The sequence below is a fragment of the Octopus sinensis genome, linkage group LG1 (assembly GCF_006345805.1).
Source record: "Octopus sinensis linkage group LG1, ASM634580v1, whole genome shotgun sequence".
Classification (NCBI taxonomy): domain Eukaryota; kingdom Metazoa; phylum Mollusca; class Cephalopoda; order Octopoda; family Octopodidae; genus Octopus; species Octopus sinensis.
In genome coordinates, this window is record NC_042997.1 from 204,892,804 (window position 1) to 204,913,492 (window position 20,689).

Sequence of the window (20,689 nt, forward strand, 5' to 3'; positions counted from 1 at the left end):
ATAGATAGATAGAGAGAGAGAGAGACAATAGCTCTGAGTCGTTCATCCCCATCACCACCACTCCACTACTAAAAAGAAATTTCAAAAGGGGGAATCGTTTCGAAACACATGACTTAAAAACTTGCGTGTGTATAAAAACATTTGTATAGAATTAGAACGGTAGGAAAGCTTAATTTTTCTGCGTGTACTCCAGAGCAAACATATAACCTGCTTTATAAACGAACGAGCTGCCAAGGGATCATCTATATGGCTGTAAGACCTGCTAGAAATACCAGCTAAATCCTTCCCTTCATCAACGGAGTTTTAAAATATATTTCTTTACTACCCACGAGGGGCTACACACAGATGGGACAAACAAGGACAGAAAAAGGGATTAAGTCGATTATATAGACCCTGTGCGAAACTGGTACTTAATTTATCGACCCCGAAAGGATGAAAGGCAAAGTCGACCTATTTGAACTCAGAACGTAGCGGCAGACGAAATACTGCTAAGCATTTCGCCCGGCCTGCTCGCCGCCTTCAACAGAGTTTTAAAATAGCCCTTCCACCATTGTCTAAAGAAAGAGAATACGGAATTAAGGGGCCAAAATATGTTAAACAATTTTTTTTCTGCAAAAAAAAACAAGATAAAATCTTTTCAGGGCCGTAATTTCCATTCTATTAAACACAGTAATATTCTCGGGCTTTACACGAAAGAGCATTTCCTTTAATATTCTAATTAATCGGTCCTTTATAACTTTTTGTTACTAAACACATCTAAATTCTTCATTCTTTTCAAAACTAAGCGCTTGCATGGTGCTGGGTGGAATTTGAATATATTGAAGCCTATTTTCTACAACTGGATGCCCTTGCTGTCACCAATCCTCACCACTTTTCAATCGACATGGCCGGAAATGTTTTCACTGAAGACTTGAGAATAATGGATACTGCTTGTGTGATGATAATGCACATCGTCATCATCATCATCATTATTTAACATTTGTCATCTATGCTGGCATGGGTGGGATGGTTTGACAGGAGCCAGCCAGGCAGAAGCCTGCACCAGACTTCTGTGACTGTTTTGGCAGGATTTTTACAGCTGGATGCCCTTCCTAACACCAACCACTCAGCAGAGTGCTTTTTATGTGACACAAGCACAGACAAAGTCAATTTTGGTAAGGTTTTTACAGCTGGATGCCCTTCCAAATGCCAACCACTTTACAGTGTGGACTGCATGCTTTTTAAGTGGCACCTGCACTGACAGGGTCACCAAGTACTTTGCAAGACAAAAAAATCTTTTGAGAGGGGTGGGTGCATTGGAGGAGGTGATCTTGTGTTGGATGATGAAAGGATATAGTGAAACAGAGAGACAGAAACTGGTGCCTTGCTGTAGAGGAGGTACAAGGTTACTCAACCGGAGAGAGAGAGAGTGAGAAAGATCAGGAATGAAGACAGAAACAGGTGTGCTGCCACAAAGGAGATACATGGTTACTGAACTTGAGGGAAGTGCAGGAGAAGGAGAGAGTGGGAGACAGCAGGTTAGAGATGGTGGCAAAAGTGCTGGGCATACTCACAAGGGACAGGGATCAGAATATAAATGGGATGGCCGAGTAAAGGAAGAGAGAGGAAGATGGTGGCAAGTACCAGGGCATACCCTTGAGGTTTGAACGTCATCATCATCATGCTGGCATGGGTTGGACGGTTTGACTGGGCTGGCATGCTGGAAGGCTGCGCCAGGATCTAGTCTGATTTGCCATGGTTTTCTACGGCTGGATGCCATTCCTAATGCCATCCACTCCGAGGGTGTAATGGGTGCTTTTACTTGCCATTTGCATGACCTCACAACTTATTCTGTAATGTGAAAACAAGGCTCACTAACACACACATACATATATGTGTGTGTCTGCAGGTGTATACATACCTTTGTACATATTTGCACAAACAGAGAGATATGCACACATATATGAGCGAGAGGACAAGTGAAAGCAACACACAACACATTTGGTAGGAATAAATATATTAGTATTTGATCCAGCTCTATGCAGCTTGAACGTTTCGCGGACTTGTCACATGAACTTTATATATATCAAACTCATTAAACCAGCGGACGATCGTGTTCCCTCCTTCATACTCACTGCATCTTCCTGACAAAACACGGATTTTCAGAAAAATGGCCAGCTAAAACTTTAACTTTCCTACGAATTATATTCAAACTCGTTGCTTTGAGGTTCGCACGCCCTCCCACCCCCTCCACCAATACCGAAAGTTTCTACACCAATACCTGAAGTTTCTATGCCAATACCGGAAGTTCCTACACCAATACCGGAAGTTTCTACCCCTGTCTTACTTGACTATCCCCCCCCCCCGAGTATACCCCCACTTGCACCTCTATGTAGGGTTTATTTGATCATATAGCACAGTGCCGCCTCGACTGGCTTCCGTGCCGGTGGCACGTAAAATGCACCAATCCGACCGTGGCCGTTGCCAGCCTTGCCTGGCACCTGTGCAGGTGGCACGTAAAAAGCACCCACTACACTCACGGAGTGGTTGGTGTTAGGAAGGGCATCCAGCCGTAGAAACATTGCCAGATAAGACTGGAGCCTGGTGCAGCCTCCTGGCTTCCCAGATCCCCAGTCGAACTGTCCAACCCATGCTAGCATGGAGAACGGACGTTAAACGATGATGATGATGATATATATACATACATGCACACACACACACATATGTAATGGTTAAGTTTTAATTAGTGTAGTTACCAATTGTAACAGGTAAGATTGATTAGTAAACATTATTATGAAATGTCGGAGTCAGCAGTTGTAACAATAAAAATTTGTTTTTGGTATAATTGCATACTGTAGGATGTGCAAGATGAACAGTGCATGAAGTTTTAGGGAAATATTTATTTATTGTTACGTTACAAATACCTTGCCTTGACGGGCAGGTTCTGATAAATCCAAAAGCATGCAAAGCAAAGTTTGTGTCCTCTTCGTTGTTTAGTAGTGGCTATAGAGGGAGATAGAATGATGTAAGAACAGAATTAGAGCTCATGAGAGTTGAAGGGTGTGGGACGTTGTCTCACTGTTACTGACACTAAACTTCATTTCTCCCTCTGCCAGACTTCGTTGAGTCGTCACCGACTGTGACCAACTGATTTTTGCTTGGAGTGTGCTTACTTTTATAACTATCCAGAAGGATAGATATATCATTGAGTGTAATAGATTCGGTTGGTGGTCTTGTTATCTCTATTCTATCTTTTGGTGAAGTAGAAGAGGTTAGAAAGGGTCAAGTGGTGAAGACATTATTTCGGGCCTAGCTAAAGGCATCTGGAAAATGTAAAACTGCTGTCAGGGTAAAACCATTGTTCCTTTGTGGGAAAAGTTCTGTTGAAGTGTTAATTAAAATTTGGCTATGGTGGATCGAATCCACTTCATGCATACAAGATCCACTACCTATATATATGAGAGAGAGGCACGCACATGCAAGCAAAGCACATAGGTGGAATAAAATATGGAAACAGTAAAAGGCTGAGTAAAATACTGTGTGGCCTTGTGGTTAGGGTGTTGCACTCAACTATTCTGTAATGTCAGGACAAGGGTTACTAACACTCACATGCACACACACATGCACATACATATATGTAATTAGCTTTTTTTGTTTCCTTCTAACAAATCCATTCACAAGGCTTTAGTCAGCCCTGGGGCTACACAAGAAGGCATTTGCCTAGTGGAACCAAATTAGGTACCAAGTGGTGAGGAAGCAAACTTCTTAACAACACAGCCATGTCTGTCTCGATAATTTAGGAGAAAATCTATCCAGCAGATGGATTATCACTTATCTAGATGCCACAGCCAATAATATCCTCAGTTCTGTTCCTCAGACCCTATTGGGGGCTACCGGCACCTCTGAATTGTCAAATTGCCCTATACTCTACAGCTCTGTTGTGTTTTATCTCTGGATCCAGTTCGATGTTGGCTTTCACTTTTGCTAAGGATATACCAAAGCATATCTTTAACATAACTGGAAGAACATCCCAAATTCTGGCCTTTTCTGACTTGCTCTCAAGTGAGACTGTCAATGGAACATCCGGGACAGGGCTACTACTACATCTATGCACACAGACATCTTGAAATGTATCCAGAGAAGGGTCACTCAATTGATAGGCATTAGAACTCTAACAGACCCACAACTATCTCTTTTCTACTCTAGGCACAAGGCCTGAAATTTGGGGGGAGGAGTGGGCTAGTCGACTAGATTGACTCCAGTACACAACTGGTACTTAATTTATTGACCCTAGAAGGATGAAAGGCAAAATTGACCTTCGCAGAATTTGAACTCAGAACATAAAGACAGATGAAATACCTATTTCTTTACTACCCACAAGAGGCTAAACACAGATGGGACAAACAAGGACAGACAAACGGATTAAGTCGATTACATCAACTCAAGTGCATAAATGGTACTTAATTTATCGACCCCGAAAGGATGAAAGGCAAAGTCGACCTCGGTGGAATTTGAACTCAGAATGTAACGGCAGACAAAATACCTATTTCTTTACTACCCACAAGGGACTAAACACAGAGGGGACAAACAAAGACAGACAAACGGATTAAGTTGATTACATCGACCCCAGTGCGTAACTGGTACTTAATTTATCGACCCCGAAAGGATGAAAGGCAAAGTCAACCTCGGTGGAATTTGAACTCAGAATGTAACAGCAGACGAAATACCTTTACTACCCACAAGGGACTAAACACAGATGGGACAAACAAAGACAGACAAACGGATTAAGTCGATTACATCAACCCCAGTGCGTAAATGGTACTTAGTTTATCAACCCCAAAAGGATGAAAGCAAAGTCGACCTCGGTGGAATTTGAACTCAGAATGTAATAGCAGACGAAATACCTATTTCTTTACTACCCACAAGGGGCTAAACACAGAGGGGACAAACAAAGACAGACAAACGGATTAAGTTGATTACATCGACTCCAGTGTGTAACTGGTACTTAATTTATTGACCTCGAAAGGATGAAAGTTGACCTCGGCGGAATTCGAACTTAGAACGTAACGGCAGATGAAATATGGCTACGCATTTCGCCCGATGTGCTAACAACTATGCCAGCTTTCTACCTTCCACAACTACTATTCCTGTTGCTACAATGATGGTTTTCTAATCCTCAAAGCTTGCTAGTTTTGTATCTCCTTCATTCAAACATTCCCGACCCACTTCTCTCTCTCCACCCTTAATCCCACTTGGGTCCACCCTCTCCTTTCAGTTGTGCACTAGCTTCCCATTTCTTTCTCCCCAATCCATCATCCCCCTGCAATTTCCTCTCTCCCTCCCTGCTCATCTCTATCCTACTGGTGTTCGCCTGCAACAGTTTAAATGGAACTGGCACTCCATCAGTTACGAGGACAAGGGTTCCAGGTGATCCAATCAACAGAACAGCCTGCTTGGGAAATTAACAAACAAGTGGCTGAGCGCTCCACAGACATGTGTACCTTTAATGTAGTTCTCAGGGAGATCCAGCCTGGCACAGAATGTGACAAGGTTGGCCTTTTGAAATACAGGTACAACTCATTTTTGTCAGTTGAGTGAACTGCAGCAATGCAAAATAAAGTGTCTTGTTCAAAGGTATAATGCACCACTGAAAACTGAACTTACAACTTTATGATGATGATGATTATCATCATCATTTAACGTCCGCTTTCCATGCTAGCATGGGTTGGACAATTTTGACTGAGGGCTGGCGAACCAGATGGCTGCACCAGGCTTCAATCTTGATCTGGCAGAGTTTCTACTGCTGGATGCCCTTCCTAATGCCAACCACTCCGAGAGTGTAGTGGGTGCTTTTTATGTGCTACCGGCACAGGGGCCAGTCAAGTGGTACTGGTAACGACCTCGCTCGAATTTTTTTACACATGCCACCAGCACAGGTGCCACATAATCCAAATAGCCTAACCGCTAAGCTACGCCCCATCAGCTGTTTGCATGTTCATTTCACAAGCAGGCTGTTCTGTTGATCAGATCAATTAGAACCTTTGTCGTCATAACTAACAGAATGCCACTTGATTCTATAAAGGAACATGAACACCATGAAGGTCACCAATCTCAGGGGACTGAAATAGATCTCAGGAACTAACCCTTCATGTGGACTCAGCTATTAAAAACAAAACAAACAAAAACAAAAAGCATATATATTCTGTTGTGTCTGGGGAGAGTCATTTTCTGTTTTTTTTTGTCTTATAATTTAACTCACTCACCGGTAAAATTTCCACTTTTTTTCTTATTTTTATTTTCCTAAACTTTTTGTTGCATCTTGCAACCTTTTCAATAGTTTTGACTCTCTTTTTTTTTGTTTTTTTTTGTATTTTTTGTTGTTTTACTGGTGAGTATGTTAGATTATAAAGCAAAAAAATAAAGAAAATGACTCTCCCCAGACACAACAGAATATGCTTCAACACACGATCCTCATATAAAGAATCTTGCAAACCAAATCCAAAAGCGAAATATATATTCAGATTGTTGTTTATTTCCAGTCTTACATAAAAAACATAACTGACCATGGAGAAATATCTTGGGTGGAAACTGGTGAGTGTGAGAGACCGGAATGGCATCCAGCAGTGGAAAAACTGCCTCAACAAATTCCATTTGATCAATGCAAGCATGGAACAGTGGATGTTAAATGATGAGGATCTGTTTGTGTGTACCCTTGTCTAGACATTCCACGGTGATAATAAATGAGCATCCTCACCTTACATGTGAGTTTGTTCATTTCCACTCCTCTATGAATATCATGTCTGCCCATGGGAAAACATTATTTTACTTGGAAACAAAGGAGGGTTGGTGACAGGGGGGGGGGACTATGGATAATCTGGTTCAACTAAATTGTCAGACTCATGGAAAATAGGTATTAAACGGAAGTGGTGGCAACAACAATGGAGATGGGTTTTTTTTTAGAAGGTATATTCGAGCGTGATCGTTACCAGCATCACCTTACTGGCACTCGAGCCCCGTGCTAGTAGGGTATTAAGAGCACCATCTGAGCATGATTGTTGCCAGCGCAGCTATCTGGCCTCCGTGCCGGTGGCACGTAAAAGGCACCATTCGAGTGTGATCGTTACCAGCATCGCCTTAATGGCACCTGTGCCGGTGGCATGTGTAAAAGATTCGAGCGAGGTTGTTACCAGTACCGCTTGACTGGCCCCCGTGCTGGTGGCACATAAAAAGCACCCACTACACTCTCGGAGTGGTTGGCATTAGGAAGGGCATCCAGCAGTAGAAACTCTGCTAGATCAGACTGGAGCCTGGTGCAGCCTCCTGGCTTCCCAGACCCCAGTTGAACTGTCCAACCCATGCTAGCACGGAAAACGGACGTCAAACGATGATGATGATGATGACGACCTTTTGCCATCTTTCTGGCAACTTCATGATTCTGGTGAGTGAGTTAGATTATAAGACAAAAAAAAACAGAAAATGACTCTCCCCAGACACAACAGAATATATATGCTTTTTGTTTTTGTTTGTTTTGTTTTTAATAGCTGAGTCCACATGAAGGGTTAGTTCCTGAGACCTATTTCAGTCCCCTGAGATTGGTGACCTTCATGGTGTTCATGTTCCTTTATAGAATCAAGTGGCATTCTGTTAGTTATGACAACAAAGGTTCCAATTGATCTGATCAACAGAACAGCCTGCTTGTGAAATGAACATGCAAACAGCTGATGGGGCGTAGCTTAGCGGTTAGCTATTTGGATCATGTGGCACCTGTGCCGGTGGCATGTGTAAAAAAATTCGAGCGAGGTCGTTACCAGTACCGCTTGACTGGCCCCCATGCCGGTGGCACATAAAAAGCACCCACTACACTCTCGGAGTGGTTGGCGTTAGGAAGGGCATCCAGCAGTAGAAACTCTGCCAGATCAAGATTGAAGCCTGGTGCAGCCATCTGGTTCGCCAGCCCTCAGTCAAAATTGTCCAACCCATGCTAGCATGGAAAGCGGGCATTAAATGACATTGATTAGATACATGTATATGATTTCTGGTTATAATTACAGTGATAATCTGATTAAAAGTAATTGTCTTGTTGGAAGGGATGTATTAAATGTTGATGGTAAAACTCTGATGAACTTGGTTGTTTGTAATGTTAATAAAAGAGAAAAGCCTCAATTCATAACAACCATTTTCAGGATTTAACATCTGTCTTCCATGCTGGTTCATGGGTCAGACAGTTCTTATTTCTTTATTGCCCACAAGGGGCTAAACACAGAGAGGACAAACAAGGACAGACAAAGGGATTAAGTCGATTACACTGACCCCAGTGCGTAACTGGTACTTATTTAATTGACCCCAAAAGGATGAAAAGCAAAGTCGACCTCGATGGAATTTGAACTCAGAATGTAGCGGCAGACGAAATACCGTAAAGCATTTCGCCCAGTATGCTAACGTTTCTGCCAGCTCGCCACCTTAAGCCAGTTCTGACAAGCCCAAGGGCTACATTCCACTCTAATGTCTGCTATGGTAGGATACCACAAAAAGAAAGCATTCAGAACAGTCTGTGAAGTAGTTGGGACTAGGATGGATATCCAACCATAGGGAACCTTTGATCAGGAACATGATTAGCCTGGATAAGAAGCAGCTTGCCTTTGTATCAAGAACAGGTATCATTAATGCCATATTCCTAGTGAAACAACTGGCAGAAGTACTTGGCTAGGAGTAAACCCCTAAACTATGAAAAGGCTCCTCATTTTTTGATATGGGGTTATTAAAGAAGCTTACTGTTGACTAATGGCTTGCAAGAGTCAGATAAGCCATATACAGAGGTTTTAGTCAGCGAGGTGAGGGCCAGCAATGAGTGCAGTAATGAATTTAATGTGTACAGGGAGATGTATGAAGAATGTAGAAAGAAAGGGCAAGCAAAGAGGCATTGTGAAAATGGGGTGCCTAGATAAAATGAGAATAAAAAATGGACTGAGATAGTAGTTAGTTGGACATCTTGGAATGGAGCATACCGATGATGAAGTTATTCATTCAGAGTGTTTATGATGTGCTCTGCAACCCAGCACATCCCCACTATCTGTGCTGGGTATAATGTCCCCTTGCAGGCCTCCAGTTTTCTTAGGGAGCAATCCTCAAACATATTTTGAATAGTGGCTCAGTAGACCAGATCCTTAAAATTGCAACTGAAGCAATTAGTTGACAACAAAAACACTTTGCTTATAGCCCAAGAAGATATTCTTTGTTAACAAAGGAAAGTGATAAAAAAAAAAAGGCCCAAGAACTGTTCTGATTATTTGCTTTCCACAGTGCATGGCTGGAGAACCAGCTGAAATCTTTTCACAAATTATCCATGGCTTGACAAAACTAGACATTATCTTGGTTTTTTTGGTCAGAAGCACATTTACTGGAACTGTTTCCTGAGAGGGAAATATCAAGGAAATTGGAAGAGGTGAAGGTTGCAAGATATCAGAAATTGATGGAGAATGGTTACAAGTACAGGTGAGCCAGGTGTGTGCGAATGAAGATGAGTGGTGGAGGTGTTATAGGTTGATACTTCAGTAAGAGCTAAGAAACCCTGCAAATTACAGAAGTAATCAGATGAGCAATCAAGGACAACATGAAAGTACCAGGGAAAGCGTTTTAATGGTTCTGGGTAGTAAAAGGTGACCACTGAACACAGGCCAAGACTTCATTAGTCTTGCCTGAGGTGTCTGTAAGAGACTGGATGTTATATATACATACACATAATCATAAATAGACATATATATTATATATATATATATGGGTGGAGGCGCAATGGCCCAGTGGTTAGGGCAGCGGACTCGCGGTCACAGGATAGCGGTTTCGATTCCCAGCCCGGGCGTTGTGAGTGTTTATTGAGCGAAAACACCTAAAAAGCTCCACGAGGCTCTGGCAGGGGATGGTGGTGATCCCTGCTGTACTCTTTCACCACAACTTTCTCTCACTCTTACTTCCTGTTTCTGTTGTACCTGTATTTCAAAGGGCCGGCCTTGTCACTCTCTGTGTCATGCTGAATATCCCCGAGAACTACGTTAACGGTACACGTGTCTGTGGAGTGCTCAGCCACTTACACATTAATTTCACGAGCAGGCTGTTCCGTTGATTTGGATCAACCGGAACCCTCATCGTCGTAACCGACGGAGTGCTTCCATCCATATATATATGTATATACACCATATACACCTACACACCTATATGCTATACAATTGTCTGTGTGCATGTATATATATATATATATCAGGTCATCCCATAAGTTCTGTCCGAATTTTGAATAAAGAAAATAAGTGATCAAATGTTATATTTAATTGAAAGTTAATCATCAATGTACTTTCCCTGATTATCTATGACTTCCTTCCATCTGTTTACAAACATTTTAATCCCATCAATGTAAAACGCTTTTGGTTTCAAAGTGAAGAACTCTGAAATATCAGTTTTGACCTCCTCTTGGCTTGCGAAAGTTATGTCCCCCAAGGAGCAAGGTCGTGAGAATAAGGTGGATGAGGAATGTTTTCCCAACCAAGCTCTTCGATCTCCTGTGATGTGATCTTTGCAGTGTGGGGTCACGCATTGTCCTGATGAAACATCACTCCCTTTCGATTCACTAAAGCGGGTCTTTTTTCTTCAAAGCTTGGTTCAAACACTCTAATTGCTGACAGTAGACTTGAGCATTGATTGTTGCATTAGGTGGTAACAATTCAAAGTGAATTACTCCTTTGCAATCCCACCAGATAGAGAGAAGAACCTTTTCCCCATGAAGTTCCCTTCTCAGTTGTGGTTGAGCTTTTTCCCTTTTACCAAGCCACTGTTTATGACGTTTAACATTTCGATTGAAGGTCCATTTCCATCACCAGTCACAAGTCTATCCAAAAAGGGTGAAATGAGTTCACGAGAATCGAGAGAAGAGCAGATGTCAACTCGGGATTTGTGGTTGCTTTCAGACAGTTTACGAGGCACCCATTTTGTACTCATGAACTAACAATGCTCTTTGGATACTTCCATGTTAGAAAGGGTTTTAATCAAAGAAATTTTAAATCTATTATTCTGTAAAATATTTAATTAGTTTAAATGTACACAAATGCATAAAAATAATTTTTAATTCCATTAGATACTTTAAAATACTATTAAATTTCGTTCAATTTTAAAAATGCTAAAATCGGACAGAACTTATGGGATGACCTGATATACATACACACACACACATATATATATATATATGTATGTATATATATATATTAAAAAGATCCAATGCAAGGAATAAGCTGCTCTTATAGGGATGTAAAACAACTTCATGATTCCATGCTCATATCACAAATACTAATTCTCTGTGTTAAGTGAAAATGTCTTTCAAGTTATGTGGAACCCAAATATTTGACTTCTTAACGAGTCCAAGACATTCTAAGTGATTTTCAATTGTTGTGTCTGATACATTTAACCTCTGTGCAATTTGTGGCACAGTTATATGACAACGAGATTGAATCATCGTTTTGTCTCGGTCATCATCAACTTCAGTAGGTCGAAACATCTCCAGAATGGAATTTTAAAAACCATTTCTGACATGTATGTTCTGTTAAGCAAGCAACACCGTAAACTTCCCATATCTCTTTGTGAGCCACAGCAGCTTTCTCGCCTTTATGAAAATATCAAAAAAAAAAAAAAAAAGAAGAAGCAAAATATGGCGAGAATGTTCGTTTTTGCACTCCATATTAAAACTGATCCTGAAACAAAATTACGTACAATTTATTCCTAAAGTTGCTAAGAGTAACGACTATCAAATGTCAAAAGAAGAAAATCATAACATTGACAAAAGTTATTAAAGAAAAATCGTAACTCTATTTGCTAAAAACGAGATTACTTTCTTACCAACCCAATGTGTATGTGTGTGTGTAGTGTGTATGTATATTATGTATATGTATATATATATATATAGTTATTTCTTTAAATTTATATTCGATAATTATTCCCATTGATAATTATATTTATGGTATTTATAGTATTTATTCGATACTATATTACTACGAATTGATTATTTCTAAAAGTATTTTACATAAGTTTTCCGAAAGTTCGTTTAAGTTAGTTTATTTGTATTTTGAAATTAGCTATTTCATCTTTAAATAGGAAAAATTAAATTTATTAGGTTTTTATTATATGTGCATATACAATTATTTATAGAGATTATTTTAGATCTTAATTATAATATTTATATACATTTATATATTTTCATTGATAATTTATATATATTAGTCATTTTAAATATTTATGTAATTAAATATAGACTAATACCGATATTAGATTATGGGTGGGTTTCTTACCTTATAAATTAAAATTAATATTTAACATTATAGTCGATTTGGAAATAATCATAATTGTTAAGTTCTATGTCTCTAGTTTGATAATAGAGTTTATTATAAGTAAAATTATTATATTATATATATTATTTATATGTTAAAAATATTGTTTAAATATTTCTGATTATATTTTAGATATTCCAATCACCTGAAGATTGACTGTAACTCGAATTTTACGAACTGAACAGCCATGAAACGATCGTAGTGTTATACTCATTATCTTTTTTTAATAATTTTGATATATATTTAAAATAATATAAATTAATTAATCTTATGTATTGGCTTAAGTTTTTCATTGTATGATTTGCCTAATAGTGGTTTTATCTCTAATTTAATATAATATATATAGGGAGAGTTTACGAAAACAACAAAAGACAAAGACAGGTGGTGTAGAAAACAAACAGATGTATTAGTATAACGCTCAGGAATAGAAAAAGTATTTTACGTTTCGAGCCTACGCTCTTCTACAGAAAAGGACACAGAAAAAAAAACAAAGAGAGAAAAAATGTGTATAGTGGCTAACGATCTATATGATCTATCATATATATATATATATATATATATATATATAAAATAAACTTCTGTATTTGGATTTTGTTGATATGGAGAAAGCTTTTGACAGGGCCCCTAACTCACTCTCTTATCTGGTGGACAATGTGGAAGAGAGCTGTAAAATTAGGACAGTTGGGGAGAGCTGTGAAAGCTATTATTTAGAAGGGTGTTGTCAGTATGGTGAAAGTCGCCAATGAATATAGCAAGGTATTTAGTGTACAATTAGGGAGACTACCAGGTATCAGATCGCAGTCCCCTCTAATTCATCATAATCCTCCAAGCTATAACAGAGGAATTCAAGACTGGCTGCCCTTGGCAGCTCCTCTACACCGGTGATTGTGTTCTTATTACTGAACCACTACCAGAACTAGAGAAGAAATTTCAGGTATGGAAGCAAGATCTCGAATCAAAGGACCTTAGAGTTAATTTAGCAAAGACCAATCCTAATAAGTAGGAAAACAAACAATTCACAGCTCCCTCCAGGGAAATGACCCTGCTTGATATGTAGAAAAGGTGTTGGTAGAAACTCCATACAGTGTATACAATGCAAGCTATGGACAGAAGAGCGGTGCAGCAGTATCACTGAAAGATTAACAGAGAAAGTAGTCTTTACGTGTGGCATAGTTCAGAGAGCTATTCTCCCTGTTTAGTAACGATGGTCCTCTCACTCAGAGTAAAAGGCAGATTGTATGATGCCTGTATACAGTCAGTTATGCTACATGGCAGTGGGACAAGGGCTGTGAAGTCTTGAAAGAAGTGAATCCAGTATTCTCTGCTGGATGAGTAGTGCCAGTATGCATATATAACAGAGTGTGATTTGAGAGAAAGCCATTTTAAAGAACTTTCAGCACTCAGATATCTACCTGAACAGCAGAAGTGAAATTTTTAATCCTTGCCCTCATAGAAGAAAGTACATCCTATCATACCTATGCGCTTCGTCGTGACTATAACTACCAGACCCCAAACTTCAGCTCTCCCATCACCTATGCCCGGAAATTCAGCAAAGACACACACACACACACACACACACACACACACACACACACACACACGCCCTAACAAGGCAGACATCAACCAAATAGACCCTTTCCACCCCATAATATAATCCCACACACATATACCACCCCTACACTCACTCATACCTACATAAATGTTCCAAAGAATTTAACCAAAACATAAACAATAAACAGATGCCTATGCAACCTTTGGTTACTTGGACAACGTCCCTTCCCCTCAAAAACGCTACACATATAGTACCACTGCACACCTTCCAATTCTACAAGAACACCGACCCTAAAACCTACTCCTATACATACTTTTCCAGAAAATTCTTATCTTGCAACACCCCCAGAGATAGTGTTTTGGTGCCAAGGGGCATAACTCTTAATCTGACACTTGCGCAGTTCGTTTTGCTGTCTTTTTCACAACAACCACAAACCGGATGTCTTTTTATCAACAAGAGAGAGCAGTCGCTATATTTCATTCCATAACTGACATCTCTGAAGAGCGCAGGGTTACATAATCGAGCTGTTACCTAATATCCTATTGAACCTCTAGTGCGAAACTGACTGGTAAGATTGACTACAATAGATATATATAATACCGAACACTTTGATTAATATATATGATATATGATATGATACACATGCGCGCGCGCGTGTGTATGAAGAGATGAAATAAAAAGAAGGGAAATCACGGAATGTGTATAATTTTTATGAGATAAAATATATCCATAGCCAACCAGTTTTGCTTTTGCTTATCATGACTAAGAAATTAACGAAAATATTACAATTTTATTGTATCGTAAGAAATTTTCTGTTCATGCTATTAGCTGGAAAGTTGTTTCGTAAACAAATCTGTAGCTAAATAAATGTAATGGTAGGCAATTATTAGAGGCAGGGATGAAAGAAAACTTTCTTAACCACAAAAATCAACATATTAGCAAAAGGACTAAAATTTACTCCAAGTCCCCATAGAGCTAATCAGAATGAAATCAAAGATATTATTAGGGAATTTTGCAGAAAATTGCGACTTAACAGAAGCACTAATTGATTATAACAACAGCGATGAATCACTGGTTAAAAACAAAATCATCCACCTAAAGGCTGGAAGAAAACACTCGATAATTTTTGTGACTTTTTCCAGAATTTTCTGAACAATACTTTACACAAGAAAAAGTCAAACGCAAGCAATATCGAATGGAAAAATGTAATTGAACTACAAATCGATAAAAATTGACAAAAAAAAAAATCCGACATAGGAAGTGCTATAGTTCTGATCGACAAAGAATACAACAAAAACCTAGTACTGTCTATGCTAGAAAACAATACCTATTTCTTTACTGCCCACAAGGGGCTACACAAAGAGGGGACAAACAAGGACAGACAAAGGGATTAAGTCGATTACATCGACCCCAGTGCGTAACTGGTACTTATTTAATCGACCCCGAAAGGATACCTTCTATGATAAGGTTGAAAACTATAAACAACACAAAATATTGAAAAACCGTACATCCTTAATTCACCCAAATGAAGATGGTCTGACAAAGAAATCGATTATATTAAATCTTAAATGTAAACGTAATCTTTTATACGGTTTACCTAAAATCCCTAAGAGCCAGATTAATGAAGCCTGCAAACAATCACCAGGCATATACATTAATGTCTAAGCACCAGAAGATTTATTACTAAGACCGATTATAACCGGCCCATTGTGAGAAACACACCGCTTAAGCAATTTCCTTGACATCCTACTGAAATCCCTTTTGAAATATATCGAAAACTGCATTAGAGATGAACTAGATATGCTGAACCACCGACCAAAAATAATGAATGAAGAGATAATCTTGGTTTCCTTTTATGTTGTAAAACCTGTACACTAATATACCACACAACGTGAACGAGGAGTTTATTATAGAAACTCAAAAGTTTATCTTCCACAACAATTATTTCTTATTTGATATGACATACTACCGTCCAACCCATGCCAACATAGAAAATGAACATTAGGTAATGACGAGGATTTGGGCTCATGTGTATGCTGTAGTCTACGAGTTTTGTCATGGACAGGAAGATGGAACAAAGAGCGAACGTGAAAATTAGCGTTAAACTTTGGGAGTCTTCTACAGAGAGATAGCTTCAGAAAACTTACGGTTACGAGGCAATAGGTCGTACGCAATGTTTCGGGCGCTTCAAAAGCAGAAGAACGATCCTGGAAGACGATGAACGGCCTGGAAGCCCTTCCGCGTGTGTCACTCCCAGAAACGTGGAGAAAATTCATCAGCTTGTGCATGAGGATCGTTGGAGGACAATCAACAACGTTTTTGAAGAGCCTGAGGGAGAGCATTCGATGAAAGCGACTGGATCTGTGAAATACAAAGAATTAGATTCCTCCCGACGACAATGCACCCTGTCATCAAACCCTCCTCACTCGGGAGTCTCTCCAAAAAACAGCATTCGCTAGATTAGCACCCGCAGACTTCCATCTCTTTCTAAAGATGAAAATGTAGCTCAAAGGTCACAGTTTTAATACCGTTGTCGAGATCAAGAGCGAATCGCAGAAGGTCCTCGAAAACGACTTCGAGGCCGGATTCCAAAAGTGACAGGAACGCTAGGACCGGTGTAGTGCTGCGCAAGGCGACTATTTAGCACAATTCCTTCCAGGATCTTCCAGATATATATTACTGCATACCTCTCCCGTCTTCTCTCCAGGGAGTAGAATCTTAGCTGTTTCAACCTTTCCCAGTGACTGAGCTGTTGCAAAGAGACGATCTTCTTTGTGAATCTTCTCTGGTTTGCTTCAAGGTCCGCTGTTAATCTCACACTGATGGGTGACCATAGCTGTGAGCAGTAATCCAGGCGGCTGAGGACGAATGTCCGCCAGAGGACCATCATGGTTACCTTACCTCCGGTTCTGAATGTTCTTAGGATCCACCCAGCCAGTCGTCTGCACTTTGTCGCCATCCTGGTAATGTGCACTTAGAAAGAGGTATCATCACTCATGTCGATACCCAGGTCCCTCACTGATATAGGCTCTGGGATTGAAATTCCATGTGGACCGGTGTATCCTGTAAGTTTAATATTCAGTTTTGGATGCTGGTAGCGCAGGGCCTGGAATTTTTCCGCATTAAACTGCATATTATTATCCTCAGCCTATCTGTAAATTGAGTCCAACTCCTGCTGCAGGTGTGCAACATCCCTGGGGTTCTGCATTTTCTGTGAGACTTTCGTATCATCTGCATAGCTTGCCAGAGTGGCTATCCGGGCATTTGAGGGTATATCTGAGAGGGCCACTGTAAAAAGCAGTGGTCCCAAGACAGTGCCCTGTGGAACACCGCTCACAATTTGTGTGTTCATAGAGGTGGCCTCATTAGCCACTACTGCCTGACTCCTATCTTTCAGGAAGTCATGTAACCACACTCCAAGTTTTCCAGCTATGACGAGGTCATGCAGTTTGTGGCATATCATACCATGATCTACCTTGTCAAAAACTTTTGCAAAATCAAGGTATATTACATCCACATTTGATTTGTTGAGTAACTGCCTCAACACCCAGTCATAATGTTGTAAGAGCTGGGTCAGGCAGCTCCTACCTGGTCGAAAACCATTCTGGGTATCACTCACCAAGTTATTTTCTTCAAGGAATGCGATTAGTTTCCCCCTAACAATCCGTTCCATGACTTTGGTGATGTGTGAAATCAGATATATATATACACCACACACAACACACACACACACACACACAACACACACACACACACACACACACACATATATATATATATATATATATTATATATATATATATATAATATATATATAATACATATATATCACCGCAAGAGTCTTCTCCATCAGGCTTTCAGTTGCGAAGTGTGTCCTTGCATGCATATATATACACACATATAAACATATAAAATACATATAAACCCCTACATTTTGTACACACACGCACATACATACATTCACTCCCGCGCACGTACACACACACATTTACATATATATACAATACACGCACACACACTTACACACGTACAAACACACACTAATTCACATACACACCGACACATATACATACACACAACATATACCTCCACGCGCACGCACACATACACATACGTACACACATATAAGCACAGACACACACATACATACGCACACCAAAACATGCGCACACATACGCACGCACACGCGCAAAAAGAAACTCAACGCACATACATACACACGCACACACACACAAATGAACCCACACACACATCCCATACGGCACACAACCATACATACACGCACACACATACATGCACGCACACAATTATACATATACGCACGTATAAGCACACACGCACACATACACTTAGTTAAGCACAGTTACTCCCCATACGCACAAAAAAACGCACACGTACACACACACATACTACAACAAAACACACACACGATACATATACACGCACACACACATACCTCCCTGTTTCTGACCTGCCTTCCTGACTTGCTAGGGTACCCCCACATCACTCCTTTAATTCTACTACTACCTGCCACTAGCCATTGTCCACCATACACACACATACACACACACACGCACACACTCACACACACAACCGTTGTCATCTCGCACACCTTTTTTACCATTCCTTCTTTGATTCAGCTCTCCTGTTTTTAAAAACATGTTCCTCCTTTTTCACCACTTCCGTTTTTTCAGTATGTGACCTCGTGAAGACTACCTGCAATTTTTTTCCCTCTGTTCTCCCGCCTCGGGATCTTTCTTTCTCCTTGTTTCCGACGAAGAGCTCCGCTCGAAACGTCACACCCTCCTTCTTCCCTTCTTTCCTGAGCGTCCAATAATACTTTATTTGTTCCATGTCCTAGCGTTGTTGTCTTTTTGTTTTCTTGTTTGGATTAACTTTATATATATATATATATATATATATATATATATATATATATATATACATGCATGTATGCAGGAGTGTGAATGTATGTCTGTATATATATATATATATATATTCTTATATATATATTCATTTAGAGATAGTAGTCCCCTTCATATATATAATATATATATATATATATATATATATATATATATATATAATGTGTGTATATATATATATATATATATATATATATATATATATATATATATATATATATATATATATATGTATGTATGTATGAATGTAAACACTTATGTGTATATGAGGATGAGGTTGCGTACACATATACATACATATATATATATATATATATATATATAGTTATCGCCATACTAATATGGCATTCTTATAAAAATAAGAATAAAGCTGTCCGCTTATTAGCTCCATGAGGCCATCGCCTTAAGTTAGCTATTTGATACACAAACTGTATCCATATAACCTTCGAACAAGGGAGGTCAGTCGCTCCACACTACTTGATCGACAGCTACAGACGCGTTTCGGGGTATTGCCCCTTGTCAATGTAGCGTAGTCAGACCAGTAGGTGTCGCTTCCGACTATCTCTGTTCGAAGGTTTTATTTACCTAGTTTCGAAACTAGGTAAATAAAACTTCGAACAGAGATAGTCGGAAGCGACACCTACTGGTCTGACTACGCTACATTGACAAGGGGCAATACCCCGAAACGCGTCTGTAGCTGTCGATCAAGTAGTGTGGAGCGACTGACCTCCCTTGTTCGAAGGTTATATGGATACAGTTTGTGTATCAAATAGCTAACTTAAGGCGATGGCCTCATGGAGCTAATAAGCGGACAGCTTTATTCTTATTTTTATAAGAATGCCATATTAGTATGGCGATAACTATTAATTTCCAGGAACGCTGCCGTGTTCTCTTTTAGAGAGACTTAGTAATTTTAATATTTCTATTATATATATATATATATATATATAGCAATAATAAATCTCTGAACGAGATGTAAACAGTAACCGCTCGACAACGTAAAGTATACTAACCATCTCAATATGGCTAACCACTAAGGGTGGGTGTTACTGTAGCTTTTAGCCCCAGGAGATGATCGTCTCCAGCTGGCTTTAGACACACCTCGAAACTGCAGTCGGTACGTATCACTTAGGCTTACGAGAGAGGGATGACCTCCCTTTGCAAGCTGAAGACGATGATCTCCTGGGGCTAAAAGCTACAGTAACACCCACCCTTAGAGGTTAGCCATATTGATGGCTAGTATACTTTACGATATATATATATATATATATATATATATATCAATGTGTGCGTGTGTGTGTGGATATGTGTGTATGTATGACTGCGTACATACACATATATGTTTGTGTGTATGTATGTGAATGCATGTAAATTTTTGTGTACGTATGTAGACGTTATGAACGCAGGAAGTTTATGTCTATGTATATATATATATGTGTGTGTGTGTCTGTGTGCGTGAGTAAGGGTGTGTATATATTCACGTGCTTCCTTATATGCATGTACAAGTCAATGTGTGTAGGTTTATTTAGTTATTTATGTGTATGCATGTGGGTATGTATATATACCCACGTATGTGAGAAGGTATATATATAAGTACATAAGTGTATAATGTCGACCTGTGTATGTATGTTTGTATGTATATATGCATGCATATGTATATATATATATATATATAATATATATATATATATATATGTATATATGTATATATGTATACGTATATATATATATATAATATATATATATATATATATATATATATATATATATATATAATATATATATCTTCTCTATATATAAAACTGAATTGCATTTTTACCGCTTGGATCGCTTTCAATGCCACTACATCCCGTCCGATTCGCTCCAAAATT